The sequence below is a fragment of the Chelon labrosus genome (assembly GCF_963514085.1).
Source record: "Chelon labrosus genome assembly, chromosome: 1".
Taxonomy (NCBI): domain Eukaryota; kingdom Metazoa; phylum Chordata; class Actinopteri; order Mugiliformes; family Mugilidae; genus Chelon; species Chelon labrosus.
In genome coordinates this window covers 3925610-3953599 of record NC_140337.1, presented here as the reverse complement: position 1 = coordinate 3953599, position 27990 = coordinate 3925610, and positions in this window count along the sequence as shown.

The following is a 27990-nucleotide window of genomic DNA, read 5'->3' as shown; positions in this document are numbered from 1 at the left end:
CATTCAGTGATGAGGATTGGAATAGAATTTATGACAACATCAAAGTAGTATCAAGGGATGCAAGAGTACGCCTTATCCAATTCAAAATTATACATCGGTTTTATTGGACCCCTTCCAGATTATTTAGATTAGGTTTATTAGACACACCAAATTGTTGGCGATGCAAATCTGAGGAAGGTAATTTAGTTCATGTTTTATGGTCCTGTGATAAAGTCCAACAATTCTGGGCCATTGTTTATGATAATCTGTGTGAGATTACAGGGATACAAATCCCATTCAATTTTACATTATTTGTTTTGGGTGATCATTCAGCCCTGACAGGACAGGATAAACATATCAAAAATTTTGTCCAAACTAGTATCATGATTGGCAGACAAATACTTGTCAGGGGGTGGAAGACAGAGGGGGTGCCCTCTCTGCGAGAGTGGGCTATGGAAATGGCACGTGTTGCAGCATTTGAGAAAATGTCATATAAACAATTGGGTAGACTGGATCTATATGAAGCGAAGTGGAGCGGATATTTGAATTTCTTGAAGGGCTCTTGAAATGGGGTTATGTAGTGGGGAGACGCACATTTTTGTTATTTTTTTTTTGTTTTTTTTTTTGTTATGGTGGATACTTACATGCCTGCGATGCTGCTTTATATTTCTGTATGAATTTTGTTTTATTTGCTGTAGTAGCTGTACATGAAAGAGCACAGCAATGGGTGCTGGCAACCAGAGAGGGTTTAGCATAGATGGTGATGATTTTATGTGTGGGGGGAAGGGGGGGTTGTTGTTGTTAAAGTGTTTCTGTTGAAATAATGAAAATAAAAAATGTTAATCATAAAAAAAAGATTAATTAATTACACAAAAATAACGCGTTAAACATTTTTTACGCATTTTAATCACACTTATTTTTGTACCGCGGAACGTTTCTCACTGGATGAGTTTCAGCGGACCGATTACCGTATTTTCCGGACTATAAGGCGCACCTGAATATAAGCCGCACCAGCTAAATTTTGGGGAAACTACAGATTGTGCCATATATAAACCGCACCCGACTATAAGCCGCATCCGACTAAAAACCGCTGGTGTTTCAATGTTTAATTACCGTAAGGGTTTCTTCTACCACGGAGGGGATTGTCGGGACAGAAATGACTGTTTGGAAACGCAAAGCGTCCCATTTATTTACATTTGAGAAACATAAATCTTTCGATCAATCAAACAAAAAATCAATCGATCAAACTTTCACATCTTTGACATTACAGACAGCATTCGTGCAGTGCACAAATAATACAACGGTTGTTCCTGCAACGGATGTTCCTGCAGTCATAGCACCGTAGTGCAGTATAACAAAAAACAAAGCTTACAACGCTTGACGAGGCAATAACGTTAAATGGCTAAATTTAATTCGTTTTTAAAAGTGCAGTAACCCGGCTGCTCAACTAAATAATCAGCATCTTTTTCGAAAACAGCCAACACAGCAGTAAAGGTGCAGTAACACGGCCGTTTACCGTATCAAAATAACCAGCCTACTATACCAGAAAAGTCAGCTGTTAGCTGTAAAAATCCATCCGCCGTTGTATGAGCCGCAGGGTCCAAAGCAAGTGACAAAAGTAGCAGCTTATAGTCCGGAATTTACGGTATACTGGAGCACCAACTAGCGTTCATTACTTCAGACAACAACAAACCACAGTGAACATGAACGAAGTAGCTGATGAGACCGCTTTGGTTGGCCCCGTGGATGGGAAATATCCATATGAAAAAAATTACTTCTCACTGTTCTCAGGTCAAATATTTATATGCGATTAAAATGCGATTAATTTCGATTAATTAATTACAAAGCCTCTAATTAATTAGATTAATTTTTTTGATCGAGTCCCGGCCCTATTTAATATATTTTAATTATGTTTAAGATAAATTATTGAATATCCAGAAACTACTACTTATTGTTTATGGGAAAAACTGACAGAAACCTACAATACTGTTACTACTCATCACTGTTACTACACCATCTCTTGGTGACACACATAGACTGTATATAAATATGGACAACACATCCCCACTTCCTTGCATTGGCCAAACTGACGCTACTTTCCTGGGCATATGGGTGGCGCCATCTTGCGAGTTTGGAGCCAGAGTCTGTGCAGTTCGGTCCGAGTGCGGAGCCACATGGAGCTGCGTTATTGATGACCTGCTCACACTTCCTCCAGACTCAGTTTTTCACTTTTTCATTTGATCAACACTGTGCTCTGCTCTACCACGACCAGTTACAAAGAAATTTATTTTGTCCAACTCTCATGGTCCTGTGGGAACGCTTCATGGAGTGGTTGGCATTGCAACTTGTTATCATCATGATGTCACATCCTGTTTCTACAGCGTCTAATAACTCACTGAACTTATTAGAGAAATGGACACTTGAACACGCATCAGTATTAAATTGACATGTAAGTAGAGGTGGACCTATACTGCCACCAGGGGGATCTCTACTCGCTGTGGCTTCACTTCTGAGGAGCTGCTCCTTCGTCTATCTTTATACAGTCTATGGCAACACCCTATGATTGCATGAATAGGTGTGTTTACAATGAAATCTGGAAACACCCGAGGAGAAGGGAGGGCAGCTGGAAACTGACTGGCAACCAGAAGGCTTATGGCTGATGGCTTTCATTCTGAGTGGCTGCATCTGTGCAAGGCGCAGGATGAACTCTTTAATCAAGCATCTCCAAATGACCTCTGATAATCCACAAGGTCGTGGTCTTAGATGGCACTTGGCACTTAGGTACAGTGGTGGTTACTGGAAATCACACCAAGTACTATGACCTTGACGTTACACAGGCAATAAATGCATCATCACTGTGGATGGGAGCATCAAGCCCTTAAAGTAGCTACGTATGACAACAGTGCCCAATTCAAAATGGAAAGAAGTCCTCAGTCTGAGAGTGAAAAAAGAAAGAAAGAGGAAGAGGAGAAAAGAAAGCAAGACAGTGATAAGTGAAGCAGATAGTGGTGGTGAATAATAATACCAAATAACTAACTATTGCTGCTGGTACAGCCTTTACTGTGGGCTGTTTGTTTTTTATTCATTGGCTAACATGGGTGGACAGCAGTATGTCCAGCTCTGCTGTCCAAGTCTAGTGTGGACATTTGTTCCTAGGGCCCCAATAATACACTCTGGAGTCGCCTCTGTCATAAGATAAGCTTATGGTCAAAGGTAAATGCTTGGCAAAGACCTTGCATTCAGGCTCTGCGAACACACTGCGACTGCCCAGCGTTCCTCAGTGGCCCAGTCATTAGGAATCACTGCATTAGTATGTGCTCCACAAGAAAGGAGGCCCAATTCATCGAAAATGACTATCTCAAGTGATGTGAGCCATAATTAAGCTGAGTGAGTGAAGAGGAGTGAAGTGTCTCTGTGCTAGTTGATTGAATTGGCTTCTTGAAGACCGTGATGCCGTCGCTTTGGCAGCATATGTACAAAACAAACCAGCACAGGGAGAGAAAAACAGAAAAAAATGGAACTTCATTCGTATTTAAATAGTAATTGATTGGATTTTTGATGAAAAGTTATCTGTTTCCTGCCAACAACAGGGAAGTTCACGATTATTAAGCAAGTTGTGCTTTTGAGGATTAGTGCTCTTGGTCAATCCAAAATGTTAATAAACCTCAAATCTGAATATTTAAGGAAGCGAAAGCGAGATTTTGGCTCTTGTGAGGTGAAGAAGGGGGCCATGTCATTATTCATCTGTAAGGCCTTTACTGGCTAGCCACGCAGTACTTTGATGCATGAGATGGAGCATTGTCCTGCATAAAAATCATGGTCTTCCTGAAAGATGCAGACTTTTTCCTGTACCACTGTGTGAAGAAAGTGTCTTTGATCTTCGACACGAAAAGGTCCAACAAGCTCATCTTCAATAATCCCTGCCCATACCAGTACCCCACCTCCACCTTGCTGCTGTCTGAGTCGGAGTGGAGCTCTATGCCCATTGCTGATCCAGCCACAGGACCATCCATCTGGTCCATCAAGAGTCACTCTCATCTCATCAGTCTTCAGATACTTCTTGACCCAGTTGTGGCGTTTCCACTTGTGTGTCTTGTTCAGTGGTGGTCAGGTTTCAGCCTTTCTTACCTGGGCCATGTCTCTGAGTACTGAACACCTTTTACTTCTGGACACTCCAGGCAGGTTGCAGTTGTGGAATATGACAGCACAAGAAGATAATGGGTTCCTGGAAGCTTCACGTTTGATTCTTCTCAAATCTTTGGCAGGCAGTTAATTTGCGTCTTTTTCTCTCAACACATTTCTTGTGACCCTTTTGGCTATTTGCAACAAAACGTTTGATGGTTCTGAGCTCACGTCCTAATATCTGGGCTTTCAAGAGTGCTGCATCCCTCTGAAAGATGTTTCATTGATTTGACTTTTCAGAGTCTGTTAGATCTCTTTTCTGGCCTGAGGAAAAGAAGCTGCCTAATAATTGTGCCCACCTGATATAGGGTTGTGATCTCCTAAGGCCACACCCTCCCTCATTACACAAATGCACATCTCCTAGTATGCTTAAATCCAATAGGCTTTCAAGTTTATTCAGCTTGGAGTTGGAAAGTATACATAAAAATGATGATATGGTCAAAATACTCACTTGCCTAATAATTCTGCACGCAGTATATATCTACTTTCCATAGACCTATTTACCATAGTGTAGAAAACTGAATAAAAGTGCAGAAAACTGAATTTAAAAAAAAAAAAGCACTTTTTCGTGCTGTTGGCATTTTCAATATTTCAGACTCAGAATCTGACACATTTTACGCCAAACAAGACAATACGAGACAATATGTAAGGAATTCAGTCGATAAAGAAATACAAAAAGGAATGATAATTGCCAATTATAACATTGCTCTGATACCGCGTTTAGCTGTGTTTATAAAAGCTTGTACACACAGAAAGAGACTAGAAGTGATAAGGGAACATGGGAATGTTCTGAAATTCAGTGAGCTGTAACGATGACACGTAAAACAAATATGAATCAATCACTTGATTAATCAGCAATTCAAAGACAATGAACAGACTGTCAAGGGGTGTACACACTGAAAAAGACTAGAAACCATGTGGTGACAAGAAAACACTAAGTCATAGTGACGATAGAGGAAAAACCTTTGCCTGAACAAAGTTGGAGGTGACCCAGTTGAATCAATCTCAACTTTGAGACAATGCTCAATGGGAGTGACTGATACATTTTATTGACATATGACGGAAGTACATAACTCTCTAAACCTTGACCGCAAGGAAACACCGTCCATGACTCTGGTTCCTATCACCAAAGTCACCGTGCTGATAATGAGCTTGGAGCTTCGTGTGAACCCAGATGGAGCCATGGTTGGTGGTATTTTATTATTGTGTGTGCATTGTGAACCCCTTGTGCAGCAATATCTGCTGATAAATATTTTCGGTAACTTCTGATCAGTCATCTACAGGGTCTCCTCACATGAACTGCTTACTTCACTTCTATTGTGCTATTTATTATGACTGTGAGTCATATATAGTGTGTTGTCTGCCCACTCAGTACTGTGCTCCCTCCCACAGTTTAAAATGGCTTTTGTGGAGAAGCTGGTTGCTCTCCCTTTTTCCCTGTGACCAACAAGACAGCTGAACCATCCCATGTCCTGGGTCTACATCTGAACATCTTCTGCAGCCATACGGTTTGTGTGCAAGAAGAGCTAGGTCCGTCTGTTAAAGGGAAATTAAAGGCTTTTACAACCTGGACCTTAATTCTGGCATAAAATACGACCGTTTACTCACCCATATAACTTTGGTGTCATTTGGAGTTGTTCGGATGATAATTAGATCCACATATATATATAGCACTAGCGTATCATAACAAAATATTGGTGAAATGAACAAGTTTCGTGGCAAATAATGTGTTATTTAGAGGCTGCGTTTCGGTGCCCCAGTCACTCCCACTATATGGATATACGTGGATCTAAATATCGTCCGAACGACTCCAATGACACCCAAGTTATATGGGTGAGTAAACAATCGTATTTTATGCCAGAAATAAGGTCCAGGTTGTAAAAAATGGTAGTTCCCCTTTAACTGGCACTATATCTTCGTTCTGCTTGTGTCACTCAAAAATATTTGGGTTGGAGAATACAGTACAAGAGGGTTCCCTTGTCAGCTAGAGCTTGGTACATCCAATAAGCCACAAAATGTCAGTTACAAAGTCATGGGCAACGAGTGAATTTTTTTATTTTATGTTATACTAAGTTATCACTATATAAGCTCAAGAAAAATAAAACAGGAAGGAAATATAACTCACTTATTGACTGATGTCTAAAATCCAGGCTGTTGTCCTGGAAAAAATAAATCCATTATGCAATAAACCAGGAGCGGTATGTGTTGCGCGATTTCAGTTTCTCCACAGGTGCGGCGTCAAACAAATACATCTGAAGGTGTATAAGTAGCTTAAGGAGAAGCAGCACTCGTACAGAGGTAATCTGCGTTAAAGCAGTGTGTTTGTCCCTCGGGGTAGTTCACTGAGTCACCTGCCTTTTTTTTTTTTTCTTTTATCGAAAAGATTCACACTTCATTATGGTTGATCCCTGCAGCCAAACACACAGGCACATGTTGCAGCTACAGCGGAGAGATAATTCAACTTAGTAGCTCCACCGCAACAGCAAAACAAATAGATTCTGGCTTTGTGGTTAAAGATGCTGCAAATGCACGCTTGTGTTTATGTGCGCACGCACATGTGTACGGTGAGACGGAAACTTAGAGCATAAATCCATGCAAAGAAATGTAAAGAGAGGTTGTCCGACCTTCATGCTCTGGTGGGAGGCTGTGAAAAGAGAAAGAGAGAGAGAGAGAGAGTGGAAGACACAGAGGGAGAAGAGGAAAGAAAAGCTCCTCCAGACCCGAGGGCTAGGGAGACTAATTAACTTGAGAGACGTGACCTTTCTCTCCTCCTCCCTGAGAGGGAACATGTGTGTCTGCGTGTGCGTATTCTTGAATCGATATATACGGGCATAGTGATCACAGCCAGATGGACACCGGACATCGTGTCTCATCATCACATGAGAGCTGCGTTTGCCAGGAAGGGAGAGAGAGCGAATTCCAGTAACCCCATTTTAAACCCTGACTGGCTCAGACACCAACTCAAAATCTGTGTCTATGAGCATGTTCTCTTGTATATTTGATTTCTGTCTTCGTTCGGGCCAATTTAAGGTGCCAGGACTCAAGAGGGAGTCAGTTTCCGGCCTGTCTTACTAAGGCAGCAACTGCTGGGGCCGGCCTCGGATAAACTTATTTATTTGATAATGACAAAGTTTTATACAAGACTCAGAAAACCCTGTCCTGATGGGAGAGTGCCCAATTATTTCAATATGAGAGAAAGAAAACAGGACTTCAAGCAAGGCAGAGAGACTTGATTTAACACAATTTAGCAAGAAATTAAAACTTTTCAGTCTATAGTGACTTTAAAGATCCGCACTCCAAAACTGTTTCTGTAAGGAGTTTTTTTTTTTTCCTTGATGCATAATTAAGAAGTTCTGTTAAAATGAAATATTTTGGCAAATACAGTAAGTTAGAATGGAATTATTTATTATTTCGTGTCCAATATGAACAACTTGCGCAGCAATATCAGCAGATAAACGTTTCCAGTAACTGCTGATCTGTCATCTACAGTGGCTTGGAAAGGTTTTAGCCCATTCGTGGGTCTCCTCACATGAACTGCTAACTTCACGTCTTTCTACAACACTTCTATTGTGCTATTTGTTATGACTGTGAGTCATATATAGTGTGTTGTCTGCCTGTGCTCCCTCCCCGCCTGCAAGGATTGCTGTGTTACCTTGTTGTTTTTCAGCTTCCTGTTTGCTGGGCAGTGATTGGAGGACAGCTGACTGAGCGCAGTTTCGCTCTAACTTTTTCCCTGTGATCAACAAGACAGCTGAACCATCCTATGTCCTAGACCTCTGTCTGAACATGTTTCGCAGCCAATGTTACAATTGCAGTACAGCCAAGTAGGGGTGAGAAGCTGTTTGTGGTTTTCTCCTGGTTCTGGTAAGGGAGCCTAGGGAAGGTCTCCTGTATTTTGTTTTAGTTTTTGGTTAGACAGGACTAAGTTAGAAATTGTGTTGACTAGTTGTTTTGTTCGTTGTTTTGGCCATAAGTACCGTTTTCCCCCAGGCCGGTCGTAATATATATTCAATGAAACAGCAAAATACATTAGAGGATGACGCTTTCCAGAGCAACCCAAATCTCAGTTTAAAAACAGATCTTACTAAGCTAAAGGCAGAACATCTGATATATTTCGTGATGACATACGTTTTGTTTAGTGGCGACTAAAGTGGTTTGCTCGAGTGGCGCTCTGGAAATAATCAAACGAGTCTGACACAGACATCCCTCAAAAGAGCATGAGGTGTTGTATTAGCAACAATGAAAACTGCAGGAGGAGGCTGGAGAGGCGGTGGGAGATGAGTTCCAACTTAAATTAAGCCACAAATATACCAAGTATTTGGTTTGGGTCAATTCTTTTTTATTACGGTTAGGGGACCTTTGTGTCATAACTGCAATGTCCCTACGAGAGCGCTAGACTTTCTCTGTAACGACCTCCTGTTTCCTTCATTTTTAGAACACAAGTCATTATTCCTGTGGCTCTAGGAGTGTGTTGTCACTCGAATCTAATTCTAAGAGCTGACCTATCACATAGGACTTTGGTGGTCGCTGACATGCACATCAGTATAAGAGTTGCAGAGAGGAAACTCCATTAGCTAGTTCTAATTACGTCAGTTATGTCAACACTCAAGATGCCGTACCATAATGTGTGTGCGTGTATTCGTGAGTGTCAGTCAAAAACTGTCAAGAGAAATCTGCGAGAAAATGCAGACATCAGCAGAAAGCTCTTTGCAACCTACGCCACGCTCAAGCAGAAGAACATACCACGGGGCTAATTAATCTGAAGTGGTCAAAGTTAGCTGGGAGCTGCAACTTTCCCGAGCCGAAGCAGAGCCCAAGAGCAAAGGAGGCAAACAAGGAGAGAGAGGAAAAAGTGTGTGCGCTCGTGTGGGGCAGTCCCCTTAAATAGCCACCGCCGGATGCAGTGGGAGACGAGAGGAGACAGAGGTGAAAAAGAAAGAGCAAGAGAGGGGAAATCAAGCATCCGCTGGAGGGACGTAATTAGCAAATCAGAGCGTGTGAATGTGCGCGAGGGGAGGTGTGTGTTATTTTACGTACCGTATGTCTGTCTACGTGCGTGCACCCTTGTGCGCGCGTGCCCTCATGTGGGAGTTTTTTGCTGTTCAGGGACAGATGGTGCCACAAAACACTGAACGCTGATGTTCTTTGTCTGGACATCCACAGCATCTCTGAGCTCTGTGGAGTCCCTTAACTCTGCCTGGGATGTAATTTGACAGCTCTGAGAGAACGTGGTAGAATCTTTGGTCATCAGTCTAAAGTGGTGGGTCTACCTCACACTGCGAGATCCAACAATAGATAGCCCGAGGGCTAAACTCAAACTGTCAGAAATGTGAGACCTGGTTGCTGCTACGACCCACGTCTACAGAGCGACCAGGAAGAGTATGGCATGAAAAAAAGACATACATGCTACACAAGGACAGGAAAAAAAGGTTGTGTGACTCTGGCAAAGCTGAAAATATACAAGCAATGACATCCCTCTGCTCATTTACTTTTACAGTTTGACGGTGATTTAAAGTACAGACACGCCTAAGCAACATTCAAGTGCTTCTGGCAACGAAGGCCGACCATGATGTCACCTCACATCGCCTGTAACTGAACCAATAACTTGCACTTGAACACACCGTTAAGACCACTAGAATGAACGGTCTGTACCTGCATGAAAGGACGTAACTCTTCATACCAGCGGGTTGCAGTAGATTGTATTTGTCATTGAAAAGGGGAAACCAGAAGAGTTACTTGTAGCTGGGAGGGTAGGAAGCTAGGGATTCAACTAGACTAAACCATGTGTCATTGTCATTGTCGCACTTGGTCTTAAGGCTGTTAAGACCAAGTGTCTTTCAGCCAAATGAAAGGGTAATTGCTGTCGCAGTAAGCTAAGGGTCAAGGCATCGAGACGAGATGTCTCTGAGTGTGTTCAGACGTACTCACCCTTGCCGAAGCTGTTTTAATCTTCATGTGGCAGAATCTCCCAAAGATGAGCTGCCTCAGTGTTGGCTTGGAAACACTTCCTCCAGACTTGTAGCTTCTGACATTTGGCTTGTGTTTTTTAGTCTGAAACAGACACAAGCGACACCAGGATTTAATAAATGATCATAAAAGCTCCAAAAGTATGTCAAAATCCCAAATATGCCTATACCAGGCGATGTGAATCTTGAATACAGGCCAAGTGTTGCAATAGATTTTGACCTTGTGTCAAACCTTTGACCTTGTGGTAACATGTTGATACCAACACAGTGTTCACTTAAAGCTATTATGTGTGCTTGATAGACAGACCTGCCACATTCAAGGTGCCCCACATGTTGTATGCATCCTCATAACTCATATCCCTTCCTCTAGAAGCCACTTGCAGCCATCCATTCTTGTTCAGTTTGATAAACAATCTTCATTTGGTTTTGCCAAAGTGCTGGTTTTATTGTTACTTCATTATCCAGGAGCTTAATGTTCTATTTGGGCTGTGCTTACTATTTCACAGTCCACTTAGTGACACTAAAAGAAATAAAAAGGTGTCTCAGGTGTCGGCTCACAAACTTTACACGGAGTGCATTTGTTACTCTGATCAGCAGTTAATTTAAAGCAAGGTCTGCTACTATAAAGTTGTCACTGTAAAACATCACACATAAAAATATTAAAGTGCTGCAGGCTTACATTTCACTACGATTAATGTAAACATGAAATGCCTGCAAATCCATTCTGCATTCTTCTTTAAATGGATGTATTTCAGGTACTTGTTATTTAATCTGGCCTCAGTGGTCACACGGCCACGGCTAGTCGCTGGACATAATCACTAAACACGGTGAAAGGTGACTTAGCCATGAGACGATGCATGTTCCTCCTTTACGGTTGTTTGTAATAACACTATGAGTTTGATTCTTGTAAATCTGTTGGTGAATCGAGCTAATATGTCTGAGGAATGAATTGATATTCCAAAAGGCATCTTCTGCATTTCCTACATTACATTACCAGGTCCTGAGCTTGAAACTGTTAGCCGTTCTAGACCCCAACAGTCACCTGGCACAGGTGATACAGGCGGTTATCTAGGGCGCAACCTGCTGGAGGGGGGTGCTGCCCACTCCTTCTTATTGAGAGACATCAAAAAGGAAAAGAAAAAGATACTGTCATCATGAAAAGGCTGTCCAAGCCCTCAGGTGCTGCTTTCAAAAAGCGGCGCCAAAATTCTGCTTAGGGCACCGAAATGCACCCAGCAGCGATATTCCCACAGTTTCCAGTTTGAAGACATCATATGTTCCTAGCATCAGGGCAAGAATTGTGTAGTCGAAGCTAGTTATGGCTTATGCTAGCAGCCAGCTGTCTTTAAAATGAATACAAAGATAAACATGCTAACATTCCTCATTAGATTACCACCTTAACATGCTAACGTTCCTCATTAGATTACCACTTTAACATGCTAACGTTCCTCATTAGATTAGCACCTTAACATGCTAACGTTCCTCATTAGATTACCACTTTAACATGCTAACATTCCTCATTAGATTACCACTTTAACATGCTAACGTTCCTCATTAGATTAGCACCTTAACATGCTAACGTTCCTCATTAGATTAGCACTTTAACATGCTAACGTTCCTCATTAGATTACCACTTTAACATGCTAACGTTCCTCATTAGATTAGCACCTTAACATGCTAACGTTCCTCATTAGATTAGCACTTTAACATGCTAACGTTCCTCATTAGATTAGCACCTTAACATGCTAACGTTCCTCATTAGATTACCACTTTAACATGCTAACGTTCCTCATTAGATTAGCACCTTAACATGCTAACGTTCCTCATTAGATTACCACCCTAACATGCTAACGTTCCTCATTAGATTACCACCTTAACATGCTAATGTTCCTCATTAGATTACCACCTTAACATGCTAACATTTGCAGTTTTGTACTAAACACAAAGTAGATGTTTTAAATTGTTTCAACAAATCATCTGCATAAAGTACATCACTGCCTATATATAGTCTGATCAGTGACAAGTCCGTCCTGTTTGGGGTTAAGTGCATTCAAGTGGTTCAAGTCTCATATATCTGGAAAACTGTGTATCAGCTTCTAAAAACATACAGTAAAACCTTTATCGATTCCTTCTCCCGCCTCCCTCCTTCTCCAGTCTTCTTTCTCTCTTTTTAATTGTTGAGGGCAACACTGAAGCCAAATAATAGAATCCAGCTGAGATCCTTCTGGGGCAGCCACCTCAGGCCTGCACCATTATTACCAGATACCACCATCACTAGCAGCCAATATAAGAAGCACAAGGGTCAAAGCCACTGCAGCAGACGGTAGGGATAAATAAAATATATTGGTCTGGCACTCTCTCATTCGAGTGGAGGAGCCCTCAGTATTCTAAGTTATCTTTTTAACCTTTATTTATCGGGGGGAAGTATGAGCCCTGCTTCTTCACATCATTCACACCGCAGGCCTGGAACCAAGCTTTAAAGTTTGCTCCAAAAGCATGTGAATAGAAAAGAACAAGAGAAACCAGAGAGATGGCTAATTCGCTAATTAGATCCCTTGTTGCCGCAGTGGCTGGCAAGGCTGTGCTTTTTGGGATGGAAGCGTGCTTCGGAAAAATAAAAAAAAAAGCTTGGTTGAAATATTTAGAATCTGTGAGCTTTCCACTAAATACCAAAGAGTTGTTTTCAGAGATGCTAAATAAATGTGGTGCCCTTGCTTTGATGCAACACTACCAACTATAATTTGAGCCTTGAAGCCAGTTGTACTTCCTTCTGCCTAGAAAACGTTTGATCAGGCGTCATTCTGTTGGGAACTATGCTCCGGCAAAGATCTGCCGGGCCAATCAAATCATTTGGCAGGCTTTATGCGGTGATGATCAGAGAAGTAACAGCGACTTAAGGCTGTTACATATTCCACGAGAAGCAAGAAGTTTGTTCTCGCTCCTAGGGCTGCGAGGACATGAACAAAGTTTGCTTTGGCCAGGTCATTTTATACTCCACGAGAAACTCAAGTGTCAAACTCCGGGAAAGTCCTCAGAGGGCCCTCACACTGCAGCATACGTCACAAGCGGCAAGCAGTGTGGGAGATGCGGGAGATAGACGACGAGCGGCACTTTTCTTATTATTTTCCGATGTCTCCCAGTCATTTTGACGAACGTGTCTGTCGGATCACGCTGTTTATTCAGAATGCACCCGCACACAGTATGCCGATCTCTACCCAAGAGAGATTAGCGGTCACGCTACAAATATTAGCATCTGGGATCTCACAGAGTGGCTGCTAGCATTTCAGCTTTTCTGTATTAACCACGGCCACTTCCAATTTCCGACCAATCACAGAATAGTTGCCATAAACCACATGAGAACAAAAGTTCTGTCCTGTTGGTGTGTCAAGAACAAGCTGCGAAAAAATCCCAAACGAGGGCTGCAAGAACAAATTACGTCATCTGAGCACCATGGAGTTGAAAATGTTTTTTTTTTCTCTGTATTGGTTAAAATACATCTCATAATGAAATCCAAATGGCATGTTAGCAGACTCATATAATGATGAGATTTGAGTCTGGCTAAATGGAATTTAGTTTCTGAAGGTTATTGAGTTGTATTATGTCGAGTAGGGCCCACAGTGCCTTTTGATATCACATCTACAGTTTAATTTATAATATACGACTTTGTTTAAGTATAGAAACCTGAGAATATGCATTAGATTACTGGCCACATCATCTGGCCATGCATTATTCCATGGGCAGCATGTATAAATGCTGGACGTGGCTTTCAGGAAATTAAAGGGGCATTGTGTTTAAAAAGCAATATATGTGCAGTCCATCTCCCCAGCCTCTGTTGCTTCATATATTTCAATACGCTCAACTTGCAGAGCACCACCTTGTAATCCATCACAACGAACATTTAAATTGCATTTGTTTTATCCTCAAGGTTACCCCCATCACCTCTCTCCACCGCCACCATCACTGTGGCGGTGCAGCTGAAAGCAAGAACTGACGTTACAAATCTGATGATGTGGCAGATTGGTGGATGGAGACCTTGTATTGTAGTGTTTTAATCTTTTTTTTTTTTTTTTTTACGATCTAAAGAAGTGAAAGAGTTTCAGCCGATCTGCCTTTACTTTTTAGCTCTCGTGTCTTGTAGTGAACCCTTGAAGGTAAAACATCGTGCTGCACTGACCGTGACTCCATCTGTCTGGGACGATTTCTCTGCAAAGTAAGTGGATTAAACGATGCATTATTTAAATCAGAAGGACTCTGAGGATGCAGAACTACTGAAGATGTGCTCAAGTTACACTTTTCAAAGAAGCCGCCAGATGCACTGCTTTTACAGTTCACTGGACTTCAGGTTGGACTGGTGCATTTCTGTACACTCCTACCCTGTTTTAACCCAGAGACCCAGTGGCGAGTTGATCAGTTAATGAGAGAAAACTTCGCCAAAGTACAGTTAAACAGTCGATATGCCAAATAGACAGATGTTATCTGAGTGGGAGGGGGTCTGTATCTGTTCAGCTTAGCCTCCAAAGTCAACAGAAACAGCTTTGTTCTGTTATTTTCCTTCAGTTTCATTTTCCTTCTCTCAACATTTTCTAAAAACATTCATAAAACAATGCGATGAGGGCTATTTTTCAGTCAAAAACACATTTTAAGCTTTAAGTCTCTTTAATTTCCATTTTAGGGCATTGGCAGATTTACTAATTTCTATTTCTAAATAAACTCTATGAAACAAAGAGAAGCTGAGATATTCATTCATTCAAGTAGTAACGTATTGGACAAATTTCAGTTTTGAGATGATGATGGGATCATCCACTGAAGAACACAAATGTCAAATTTTATGGCAACCATACCATTAGTTGAGGTATTTCACTCAGAATCACAGTAATCTTGACGGTTGTCCAGGATTTAAAGGGGAACTACCGTTTTTTACAACCTGGACCTTATTGCTGGCATAAAATACAATTTACTCACCCATATAACTTTTGTGTCATTTGCACTCGTTCAGGAGATAACCAGCGTATATCCATATACATTTCGCCAATATTTTGATATGATATGCTAATGCTATTCCCCGTTGAGTCCTCCTTAGTTACCCGTTATCGTCTGACCTGGATGATGTCATCTCTGAGCGTTACGCTCACCGCACTCGTTTACCTGTAATTTCCTACTGCTATGGTTCGTCCACAACCTCAGAATCGGAAAAATAATCAGCCATGTTGCAAAAAACTAGCAGTAGCAAATTACAGGTAAACAAGCCGACCGTCAGGGATGCGCGTGGCGCTCAGCGATGACATCATCCAGGGCAGAAGACATCATCATGATAACAGGTAACTCTGGACTCAACAGGGAATAGCACTAGCATATCATAACAAAATATTGGCGAAATGAACGTTTCGCGGCAGATAATGTGTTATTTAGAAGCTGTGTCTCGGTGCCCTGTCACTCCCGCTATATGGATATACGCTGATCAATTATCTCTTGAACAAGTGCAAATGAAACAAAAGTTATATGGGTGAGTAAACGATTGAATTGTATGCTAGAAATAAGGTCCAGGTTGTAAAATACAGTAGTTCCCCTTTAAAGTCAGGATCATCAAAGTAACCAACATCCATTGTTTGGATGCCATGAACATTGCAAGGGAATTTGTTGTCCGTCCATTTAGTTGTTGCATACATGAAAAGACTCTCATATTTAAGGCCTATCTTCTTCCGTTTTGTTTTTTTCTCCCAGGAAAATCCCATAATTTGCGTGATCTCAAACTTAACCAACAACGAATGAAGCGACACATTCTGTACGTTCTCCAAGTTGTCAAACTGTCTCGGAGACCCAACCTACGCTAACAATCTACACGCTACATACAATTTTCACCCCTCTCTCAGTATGCAACATAGCAACGTGGCAGCCCACAACCCAAATGAAAGGATCTGAGCGCAGCTGCTCATTGTGAATGCTAAATAAATGATCTGGTTAACCTCGCCGGAAGGACGAAGGAACGGTCCAACAAAAACTCAAACACACCAATGAATTTGGCCATAGTTGAACAGTTTCCATTTACAGTATATCTCCCTCATAAGTCAAAAGGACAGCAGTCCTCTTGTAAAGTCTAGAAGGTTGATTTTAATGTGAAACAGAAGAAAATATCCAAAGGGATAAAATGTTGGTTAGGTATGCTGAGACATTTTAATGTGGCCCAAAGTGCTGTAACGACCGAAAAGCCAACAGAGAACTGTGCTGCTACCCTTTCTAAAAGCACAACTCATGTCTCGGTCTAAAGCGTCTCCTTGCCCTTCATCTACAGCAATAACATCAGTAATTTTGACGTAACAGCACAGATTGTGACACATATTAAACCATCCAGGCGTCATGAGGGGATGTTTTTACATAATTACATCTTTCTGTAGCACCTCTCCGACAGCAGTGGCAATTAAACCAACAATATTGTCATGTTGTTAGTGTAAAGAGCCACTTAAATGTTATAGCCTGTCACTATAGGTGCAGCAGGAGTGCTCTTTACAAAGCGGCAGGCACGCACCAGATAGAAGGCAGAGCAGGAAACGGACAAAAAGAGCAAGAGAATGCAAGTTGGTAGATTTTGTAATGATTAGCCGCAGCATCAGATTGGAAGGCAGATGGATTGTAGCCAAGAGCGGGCAGACAAGTGGAGATGGAAAGAGTGAGAGGCTGGAAAACAGATGGGACCCACACAAACACACAAACACACACAAAAATGCACGCCTTGCTACCTACGTACAGAAAGCACTCACTCCACTCAAGGAGCTTTCTGCTGATTGCACGCTGGCTCTTCAGAGACCTTTTCTATTTAAACGAGCAGTTTAAATCATCAATACACAGTCAATAGCATCTCCACACACAAAGCATGGAAACAATGCACGCACGAATGCACAATTAAGGGAAGGAATATTCTGGACTTCACTGGTAATCAATACTGACATCCCAGTCAACGAAAAAGATCAGGGTTTGATGCTGAGATGCTCAAATACAACGTTAAAACGTATTTAGATTTCATCCGTTGTGGTTTATTCAGCATAATTCAATCACTTTTAATAAGACAAATCAATAGTGGACATCCATCTCACATGTTCCAATTTTAATCGAGATGCCCGGTCTTGATTAAAAAAATCCTCCAAGAGATCAGAGGCTGCAGTGAACTCATTCCACCTCAATCACGAAACGGATCAATCCCGAGCAGCACACTGCCTTCTTGGTGAAATGCTAAGTCATGATGCGGATAGCTTTAAGGAAACAGCGACTAAGCAACGCACATAAATATGAAGCACTTAAGATAATCGGCAGAAAAGCGCTTCACTAGTGATTGAGCACAGCCTCGCACTAGACGGCCTCTCACTTCCAGCACAAACAATTACGGTAATACAGTCTGAAGTCTGGCAACGTGATCATCTGAGGTCCAGTCCATAAGGGAACACAAACAGTGCACACATCCTGTCTCAGTGGTTTTCTCTACACATTGAACTGTCTGTGCGCAACAGCAAAAGAAGATTTTGCGCGTCATTCCGTGCTCATGCTACCCGTTTGACGTTGGCCCAATTATCAAGAGGTCAGCAAAGGTCAAGATAATCGCTTTAATAACTAAAACTACCATTCCTGCTCTCAAGGTTCAGCATCCTGTGTGTCAGCCTGCCCCGGGGAGGAATGGATCGATGATTTCACTGTGCACGTGGCGTCAATAAAGACATAAGTTAACCGCCTCTTCATATCGGATAAAGCATAATGAGCTTGGCTTGGCTACAAGGAATTTAACGGGGGCTGCACATTCAATAGACACAAACTCTGGATGTGAAATGGAAAGAATGTTTGGTTAAATAAAGTTTTGAGTGTCTGCCTCTAGGCTTGAAAAGTGGTTTGGAAAGGTCTGCAGCTGGGCTTTCTAGTCAGTTTCGATTAACAGCTGTGATAATTGGCAGTTTGTTGGCATCGCCCACTTCTCCAACGTCCACTTTTACAGTGTGGCGAACAAAGCTAATTAAGCTCCAGTATCCTTTTGTAACATGTAAGTGGCTCCGTCTAGATGTCTGTGGATTTTACTTTGACAAGGTGCAATTTTGTTTTTATGGGATTTTGTACAGGATTGTTGGAATCTGTATTGGGAATAAACTGTATGTGTTTTTGGCGGATTATTCTTCTTCCTGGAACAAAGAGGGTCCGTCAGACCGCTGGTTGTCTGCATTTCCATGATCCGTCATCTGAAGACCTACTGTAAAATAGCTAGCTAAAATAGTCTCAAACTGTATTAAGTGTTGTTTGAGCTGGGTACCAGGAAGGTTGTCAACACCACAGTTGTGCTGTCAGGCACAAAGAGACACTGTAAGATCTGGTTTAACTGGATTGATTTCTAATCAACATAAAGCGTTATCATACAAAATCAACTTTAAGTAACTAAATGATTATCTTTCACAACAGAAATGTACTGACATAAGAACTCACATTTGACTCAGACAAACAATTGCTGCAAGGAGAGAGAGCCCAGGGTTCTGCTGCAGGGTCTCAAAACGCCGCACACCTGCACAGGCCCTCATATATACAGGCCTCTCATCAAGCCAGACTCCTTCTACTTCCTGCTTCCTTCAGATCCCTCCTCCTCCAGGGTCCATCTCTTCACAACACCTGCTAAAACTAGGCAAATTAGAGTACAGAGGCACGAAAAAGCCACGGCTGTCTTTACACAACACAACATATTACCTTCACCTTTGTCCAGTTGGAAGTAATAAGCCAAGTAAAGCGTTGCTCAGACATCGTTACTTGTCTGACCCTGCAGCAACAGCAAGCATGGACGAGATTCAAGCTGTGATGCTGATTGTGAGTTCATGCTTAGGGGTGTAAGAGTCAGTGCTGGAAGCAAGACAAGTGGTAGTGGTCTTGTACTTCTATAGAGCTTTTCTACCTATTGGTACTCAAAAGGGGGGTGGTTCTGGGTTCGAATCCATGGGCCGACTGGGCCTTTCTGTGTGGAGTTTGCATGTTCTCCCTGTGTCTGCGTGGGTTCTCTCCAGGTACTCCAGCTTCCTCCCACTGTCCAAAGACATGCTGGTTAGGTTCATTGGTGATTCTAAATTGGCCGTAGGTGTGAATGTGAGTGTGAATGACTGTCTGTCTCTCTGTGTTAGCCCTGTGATGGACTGAAGACCTGTCCAGGGTGTACCCCGCCTCTCGGCCAATAACAGCTGGGATAGGCTCCAGTAAAATTCCTGTTCATTTCAAAAAGAACTACCAAAGAGACTTTTTGTCTGTTAAAATAATTTCCCTGCAACTCAATGTACACCCTAGTCCCTGCTATAAATCTGCACTCTGAGGCTCCTTGTACCTGGGGAAACTTCTTGTGTTGGAAACAAAGCTTTATGTGAGCCAGTTCTCTTCCTTTTTAAATGGTTGTCAGGCGTATGCATGTGGATCCTCACGACCTGACACAAACCCACACAGATGCTTCTTTGTTGAGCTCGAGATTGGCATGCAGCACGGCCAAAAGAGACATTTCATGGCAGCCCATCATTCCTCTCCCTCTCCGCTTTTTTTTTTCGCAGCCCCTTTTTTTCTCTCCCTATCTACACCCGCCCCACTGTCTGTCTCCCTCTGCCTTCCCCCCGAGTCCATTATTTCTCCATTAAAATCAACGTTGACCCGTGTAATTGCCTCCAATGACTGGGTCCTAATGAAAAAAAACACACAACATTAGTGACGAGGCGCAGGGTGGGTGAGCCTTACTGCATGTCAAGCTGCAGGGCCTTGACCAAAGCAGATAATATTCTCCACGAGAACGGCCTGTTACACCCTCTCAACCACCATTTGTGTGTGTTTGAGTGCACGCGGCCGTGTGACAACCTGCTGGAGCCTTGACCAATGCACATAATATTCTCTCAGACCTTTGTTCCACTCCTTTAACCCGGCTTTGTACGCTACCACGTTTATCCGTGCGCGAGAGAGAATAAAACTGCATTCACGGACACATCCATGCAGATGAAGACCAGGGTGCGTGTATGAATCAGCTGATGACAGAGGAGAGGGCGTTCAAGCGTCATGTGGGTGTACATGCGCATGGGTGTCAGAGAGAGGAAAATGGAAGGAGTGGGGAAATAGAGAAATGTTGTAGGTGCAACAGATGCATCGAAATATATGCCATGAATGAAAAATGCTTTTGATGGCAGCTTTTTGTTACATCAAGGGACAGCCTATGAATACACAATTTGCACAGTAGCCATACATGCACGCAGGGAGCAAAGGGAAGGAGCATTTATGAAGAGCCATCTCAAAATGATGAGGTATTTATGTTGCTGCAGAAGAACTCAATATCCAGCTTTATGAATGTTTCATTCTTTTACCAAATGAGCTCCACTGGATTCAGGAGATGCGTCTTGTACACAAAGAGATTGGGTGCATGCAGATGAACAAATAAAAATGATATGCCTCGCGTGTTAAAGCCTCTCCTGTAGCGAAGTGGGCTGGATTTCGGTGTAACAAAGTAAAAGCAGGGGGGGCAAACGGCGAACGAGTATCTCACTAGATGAAAAGACGCAGCCACGAGGCTGCAGAGTAACAGGTGTGAGCTACACGCTAACATCGGCATGCTAGCACGCTCACAGTGACATTGATTGATGTGTTAGCATGCGGACATTTGCAAATTAGCACAAAGCATAGCCGCGTGACAGTAACACCATCACCGATGTGTGAACCAACACACCCAACACATCATAATCACATGCACAGTCTTTTATTTGATCTTGTAGGTGAGGCACACCATGCCAAACATCAACTCCTTGCTCAACCCAGTCAGGCTTTATCTAACTTCCCTCTATCTCTGTCCTCACAATACAATGGGCAGTTCATTATGTATGCCAGTCCAACAGCTCATTAATGCAAATATCTAATCAGCCAATCACACGACAAGGCAGTGTGCTGACGTTCAAACCGAGCATCCAGATGAGGAGGGAAAGTTATTTAAGTGACTTTGAATGTGGCCTGGTTGTTGGCGGGAATATTTTCAGTAACTGCTGTTCTGCAGGGATGTTCATGCACAATTATCTCCAGGGTTTACAAAGAATGGTATGAAAAAGAGAAATTATTCCAGCGAGCTGTGTTTCTCTGGGAGAAAATGCCTTTTGTTGACATATTTGATCACAAACCAAACCAACCAGTATTCGTCAAATTGAAATTTTCCGCTACATGAAAATTTATGAGAATATTATTGTCCGTAGCGATATATTCAATAGCTGTTTTGAGACTAAAAACAAAACTGGCAGCCTTGTGAGGGAACAACAAGAAATGTAAATGTCAGATGGACATAAATCAAATTTAATCATTACGAGTACCTATTTTTTTTTCTATAATACTTGTCTTCAAAATGACTACCACAATAGCTTTGTGGTGTGGACTGCAAAACAGAATGGGAGCATAGCTTGAAATCTTACTTAATCCCATTTCGAATTTGAATTTGAATAATAGTACAGAAAGTTGTTGTTTTTTTTCAAAGGATTGCATGAGGCGTCTGAGCCGTCTGAAAACCCTTGGTAACCAATCAGTCAAGATCTTGCCCCAGTGCACAGGGACAAATGCTTTCAAGGGCATAACCCCCTACGCTGTAGCTATGCAGTACTGTAAGCACACATGACTGGTTGTTCTGGGAAGAAACGCCACCTGTCAACCTGCATATCGTTATTTTCAGAAATTCATTAGCTATTCAATGCGCCACTCACCAGTAAAGTGCGCCGCAATTGACTACAGCTTCAAATGAAACACTAAGAGCAGGTACCTTTTGCACATCAGCGAGTAGCGACTACTGGGTCTCAAAAGAGGTGTCAATCAAGCGTTCAGAGTTCAGAGCTGTTGCGATATGACGGCGTGGCTAATACATGCTAGCTAACTGATGTGAAGATCGTGAAGGTTTGCTGCAGCGTACATTGTGCCATTATAGATCAAAGGCTATTTTACTGGAGGACTTTTACTGAACTCTTGGTATAGCAACAGGATCATTTTTGTTTTTTGATCCATTATCAAAAGGTAAAGCTCCCTCCAAAATGAAAGACTGAGAGGCAGCCAAATCCTGCAAACTCTGATAATGACTTTATGATCATTACCAGGCAACGAGACAACACCACCCATAACACATGGCGCCGTCAAATCAGTGGCCAGCTCTTCAGACACCACAGGTTTGCCTAAAGTGTTATCAGATGCATTTACCAGAGCTACTGCTTTTACTGGTCGCTTTTCAATACAGGACAGAAACAATCCACACATGTCCACACATCTTTCGGCCACTTCCACTTCTTTTTCCATCCTTTTTATTGAAAGAAGGCGCCAAGCGCATGTTCCGTGTTTTATCCGCTCCTGGAATACTGTGAGGTTCAATTGATGAGTCGTATACATTTTTGTGTTTGTGACTGGTCTGACAAGTGTTTATTGAGCCTGCAGTTATGACTGTATCCTAAAACGGTATGCATCATTCTAATCTCAAGAAATTAAGCTTTCCAACAATGTATAACATGTGTTGGCACGTAGACAGGGGGCTGAGTTAATCAACGGTTTAGTCGCAAAAATAGCGTATGGCCCGCAGACGGCTGTCGTAACGGCAAAGGGGTTATTTGTTGACTTTGGTAAATAATGAACTGAATGTCATGGGTCATATGATTAAGGTTAGACAACTGAAACCTTCAGGGGAGATTAAAGTGAATGGACGAAAACTCAGGTTTCCTGCATGACCGTCAGACTTCCAATGAATGCATCGCGCCTACAGCTACCTGTTACAGTCCACCATCTGTATTGACAATGGACGTTTATCACAAAGTGGAAACTGTATAACACGTAGAAAATTCCCAGGTACACCAAGGAGATTAAGCACTAAATGGATAGGTATTTGAAAACCAGGTGATGTTCTCGACCCAAGCCATCAGCTAAATCCAACGTATTCACAACCTCCCTTTGGATTACCCAGGTCAGCTCGTGAGCAACATGCATGACGAGATACGGTCACACTTCGTCGCGGCTCCAGATACAGCTCACGCGGTGACTGAGTCGCTTCCCAAAAGGCCACATGACAGATAATGTTTAAATCCACTTGGCTGGATGCTCCTCTCGAGACACTTGTAAGGAGGAAGAGGACGCATTGTTCCTCAGGAAAAACATCCTGTGAATGTAAGAGAAGAGTCGCTGGATTGACAGAGCTGCAGTACAATTAAACTTTAATGATACTTTCTGAGACATTGCACCACTGCAGCAACAAGTACTTTAAAGACAGAGCAATGTGCATTAGGATATACTGTATATATAATGGACATACTGTTTATCCTTCCAGTTTTCTGCCCATCAACCTACATCCACTTGGGACTAATGAAGCAGAAATGACAAATGAGAAGCCGGGTTAGAAAGGTCATGCACGAAATAAAGATCTAAGTCTTGAAAATGAGAGGAATCTTGCTGTTTTGGGGGTATTATTTGCCCAGACCACAAGATCACTCAACCCCAACGTTTGATTAATCCCCTCAGTTTAACTATACCACCAGTTTATTCCTTTTCATCTTGGCCTCTTGCGCTTCACCCCTCTCGCCTTCACTTGTCTCCTTTGTTCTCTCAGCGGTTGCAAAGGGAAATGAACTCCTTCAGCTTTCCTTTGCTCCTCCAACCGCTGCTTCCGACGTTAAGTTATCTCTCTCTTCATTAGGGTGCATATTTCTGAATGGTGTATGGTGTCAGTCTCCATTCACCGATCCCTTCTGTCTAATCTATATCTCACTTCTCACTTCACAGCTTTGAGCAGAGTTTGGAAATGTCGGTGTGCTTTTTAAGTCTGAGAGAAACTCCTTAAATCAATCTCATAACCTCATTCATCATTCCTTTCCCTCCTCCACCTCCCTGCACTTCAGTCCGTTAATCCCTTTATTATTTGTATGTCACTTTCTCTTACACTTGACAACTCTAAATCCCCCTGCCTCCTCCTTCTTATTCCCCCATTTCTAATTTTCAGCACTCCACTTTTGTGCCATTAATCTTTCCCTGTCTTTAAATCTAGCTCCGCTCCCATCTCCCCCGTTTGGTCCCTACACTCCATTTCTTCTCTGTCTTCCTATAAGTCCCCATATCTCCCTTCTCCCTAAAAATTGCCCTGTCATCTCTTCTCTGCATCGCCTGTCCCTTTGTGTTTATTGCTGCATCGTCTCCGCGTCACCTTCCCCACTTTCCCGAGCGAACAAACAGTGGGCGCTCGAAACGGTGGTTCATCTGTTGTGACCAAGTGAAATGGGATCGGCGTCTGGTAATCATAAGAGTAAATAATGCCCATAAAGCGTTCAGTACTTCTTTCAAGGAATGCGTGAAATGTGTTTTTTTTTTATGTGCTGAATCGTCTCTCTTGCATCTTATCATCAAGGCACAGCCTTAACAGTAATGCCATATCACATAGTTTCATTTCAGCAACTGCCATACAGCCATATTTCTTCACTGTAGCAGTGTTGTTTCTCAGAATAATGTAGACGTGAACCAACACAATATAATCCAATGCACAGTCTTTAGTTTTATCTCGCAAGTTAGGTGCACCATGCCATTCATCAACTCTTTGCTGAGGCGTTTTCTAACTTTCCTTTCCTCTAAAATATTCACAACAGCTCTGGCTGCACTATACAATGGCCACTTTATTAGGCATACCCATACAGCTGCCAGTTAACACAAATATCAAAGGAAAGCGGTCCTCGAGGTCATCGCTGAAACCAGTCCCTCCTCCTCCATGGCTCTATAACAGCACTGGGCGCCACCTTCAGCAGCCGACTGCTTCACCCCACAGTGTGACGCAGTGTTACCACAGGTCCTTCCTTCCTCCTGCTGTGAGGCTGCAGAAACCAAGCCTGCTCCCAGTAGACCGCATATGTAGAACTACTATTGTATTCATTTAATGTTACTTTCCCTCTCCTTCAATACCTTCTCTTGTGTGCACTGTCCTTAAGCGATATGCCGCTGTAACATTGCAAATTTCCCCACTATAGGATAAATTTAAGGATTATTGTATCATATCGTATCGTATCGTATCGTATCGCAAAACGGCCAATCAGAAGGCAGCAAGGCTGAGCATTTAGACATTTGGAAATGGCCAAAACAATGTGCTGAAGTTCAGACTGAGGATCGGAATAAGGAAGCAAGGTTACTTAAATAACTTTGAAAGTGGCCTGGTTGTTGGTCTCAGTATTTCAGAAACCATGGATCTACAGGCACCAATAACTCTAGGTTTTACAAAAAGAATGGCTAGACTGGCTTGAGCTGATGAATGTTTTTAATTTTTGAAAAATGGTCATATTGAATGTGTAGCTACAGTACAGATGGATATTTCATTGTTGCCAACTTTAGGTCATCAGTTAATGAAGTACTGTATGTTTCCATGTGTAAATGAAGGGGCGTACACAGAGGATAACGCATATGTGTGAGTTGCAGACATGACAGGGCGACAAAAACCTTTGGCAGCACAAAGTGGCCAAGTACCAAGCTGGACTAATTTCAACTTTGAGGCATTGACAAATGGGAGGGACTCATACAATTGATTGACATATGACACAAATACAGAGTTCCCCAAATGTTTACCACAAGGAAACACTGTCGATATCTTTGGTTCCAACCATCAAAGTCACCATGTGGACTGTAGGCTTGGAGCGCCACTCCCAAGAGACAGTAGTGATAGCAAAAAAGTCACCTCTGTCCATGCCCAGCCACTTTTCAACTGCAGCAGAGCTACATGAGACTGGTCACCAAAAACAGAGCAGAGCTACATGAAAACTGGTCACCAGAAACCCCTGTATCTATAAGAACAGTTTGTCAAATTCTCTCACGCAGTGGTCTCCATGGCCGAATTAGTGCTCACAGACCAGCATTAAACAGAGGACAACTACAAAATCGCGTCGCATTTACCAAAGCCCACAGCTTGTAGAAAGGCTGGACAATGGAAAAGTGGCAGAAGGTTGATTTTTCTTAAGAAATAATCTATTGAACTGCATCCCAATCCCCACAAATACTGCAAAAGACCTGTTGGAACCCGCATGGACCCAAGATTCACCCAGAAAACAGTCAAGTTTGGTGGAGGAAAAATCATGGTTTGGGGTTACATCCAGCATGACGGTGTGTGAGAGATCTGCAGAGTGGATGGCAACATCAAAAGCCTGAAGTATCAAGAAATTCTTGCTGCCCATTACGTTCCGAACCACAAGAGAGGGCAAATTCTTCCTTCCTTATCATGCTTCAGCCTCCACATCAAAGTTCCTGAAAGCGAAGAAGGTCAAGATGCTCCAGGCTTGGCCAGCCCAGTCACTGGACATGAACATTATTGAGCATGTCTCGGGTAAGATGAAGGGAGAGGCTTTGAAGATGAGAACAAAGAATCTTGATGACCTCTGAGAGTCCTGCAAGACTGCTTTCTTTGCCATTCCAGATGACTTCATCAAGAAGTTATTTGAGTCACTGCCGAAACGTATGGATGCAGTCCTCCAACCTCATGGGAGTCATACACGATATTAATTCTTTTTCCCAAAGCACCATGACTTTATGTTCTGATGTTATTGTAGCAAGTACAGTTTTTACCGTACATTAGTTGTGTATGCGACAAGACCTTTGTCCAAGCAAAATGTGACTTTTCTGTCCTAATTAAATGATAAAAAATCAATGAATGATAAGACGTTATTTTGGTCTGCATAATATAGAGGCCTTTGCCTTTCATATAAGCCATTTCTGAATCCAATTAATCAACTACAAGTCAAGTTATTATTTGTTGTTCTTACAACTTAGATAAGCAACAACACTTTGCCAGGGACTGTACAAGAGGAGAGACAACCCGAGCCTGGAGCGTCCATGCGGACAGGGCTTTCTTCTCTCTTGATGCTGCTGCTGTGAAAAACTGCGGACGTTAAAACCGTTCAGAGGGAAGGCAACAACAAACAGCTGGAAACTACAAACTAATCTTCAGCTCCTGTCAACACAAAACCTGCAAATTACTGATCCTGTGTGCTGATATTGTGCTGAATTTTTTACTGAACCAACAGCAGAGGCAAAAATCCATACATTCATCTCACCTCCCCTGTGCCCATGGCTGCGGTGCCCTGAGCAAGCACCTAACCACCACGTTGCTCCCCGGGCGTGGTCCCTAGAGGCCACTGCTCCAACTGGTACTACTGTGTGAACGAATGGATGGGTCAAACAGCCGGGGCAGAAACACTTCGTGGGTTTGCAGTGTGCTCACAAAGTCACGGTGTCAGTGTCAGTAGTTGTTATATTAGAGGCAAGTGGGCTGGCATAATGTACCGATATATAAGGTATAATAACAATCATGTAACAACTGTAAAAAGTGAGTGGTGAAACGTGGGAAGAGAAGGGTCATTAATGAGTGAGATGCGAACATTTCTTTCTTTCATTTGGAGACTCCTTACAATCGGAAGCTCATTACTGACTCAGACAGGTCTGAAGCTTTTGATCACACGTATAATGTATAAATGTGGACTTTTGTATGAATTTGCTCTTAAAATACAAAAGATTTCCAATAAGACACACGGGCCTTTGAGCCTCGGAGCCCAGAGAAGGAGATTACACAAAAGCTTGCAGAGTTAAGTTAATCAAAATCAAAGAAGAAAAAAGTGAGAAAAGAGGTTCGGCATGAAGATATGAGCGACTTAGATGAAAGCATGTGTGTCATTAGCATTTGCTAGATAACAGGCAGGGGCTTAAATTACTGAAAATATGACCAAAAGTTGCTGAGACGCGCGTGGATTTCCCAGCTCTTTCCATGTGTGTGTGGCAGAGGCATCCATGTGTATTCTCGCACACGTGTGTTTTCCATTAACCTCCTCTGGGCGACACCCCCCACAGCTTCACTCATATTTGA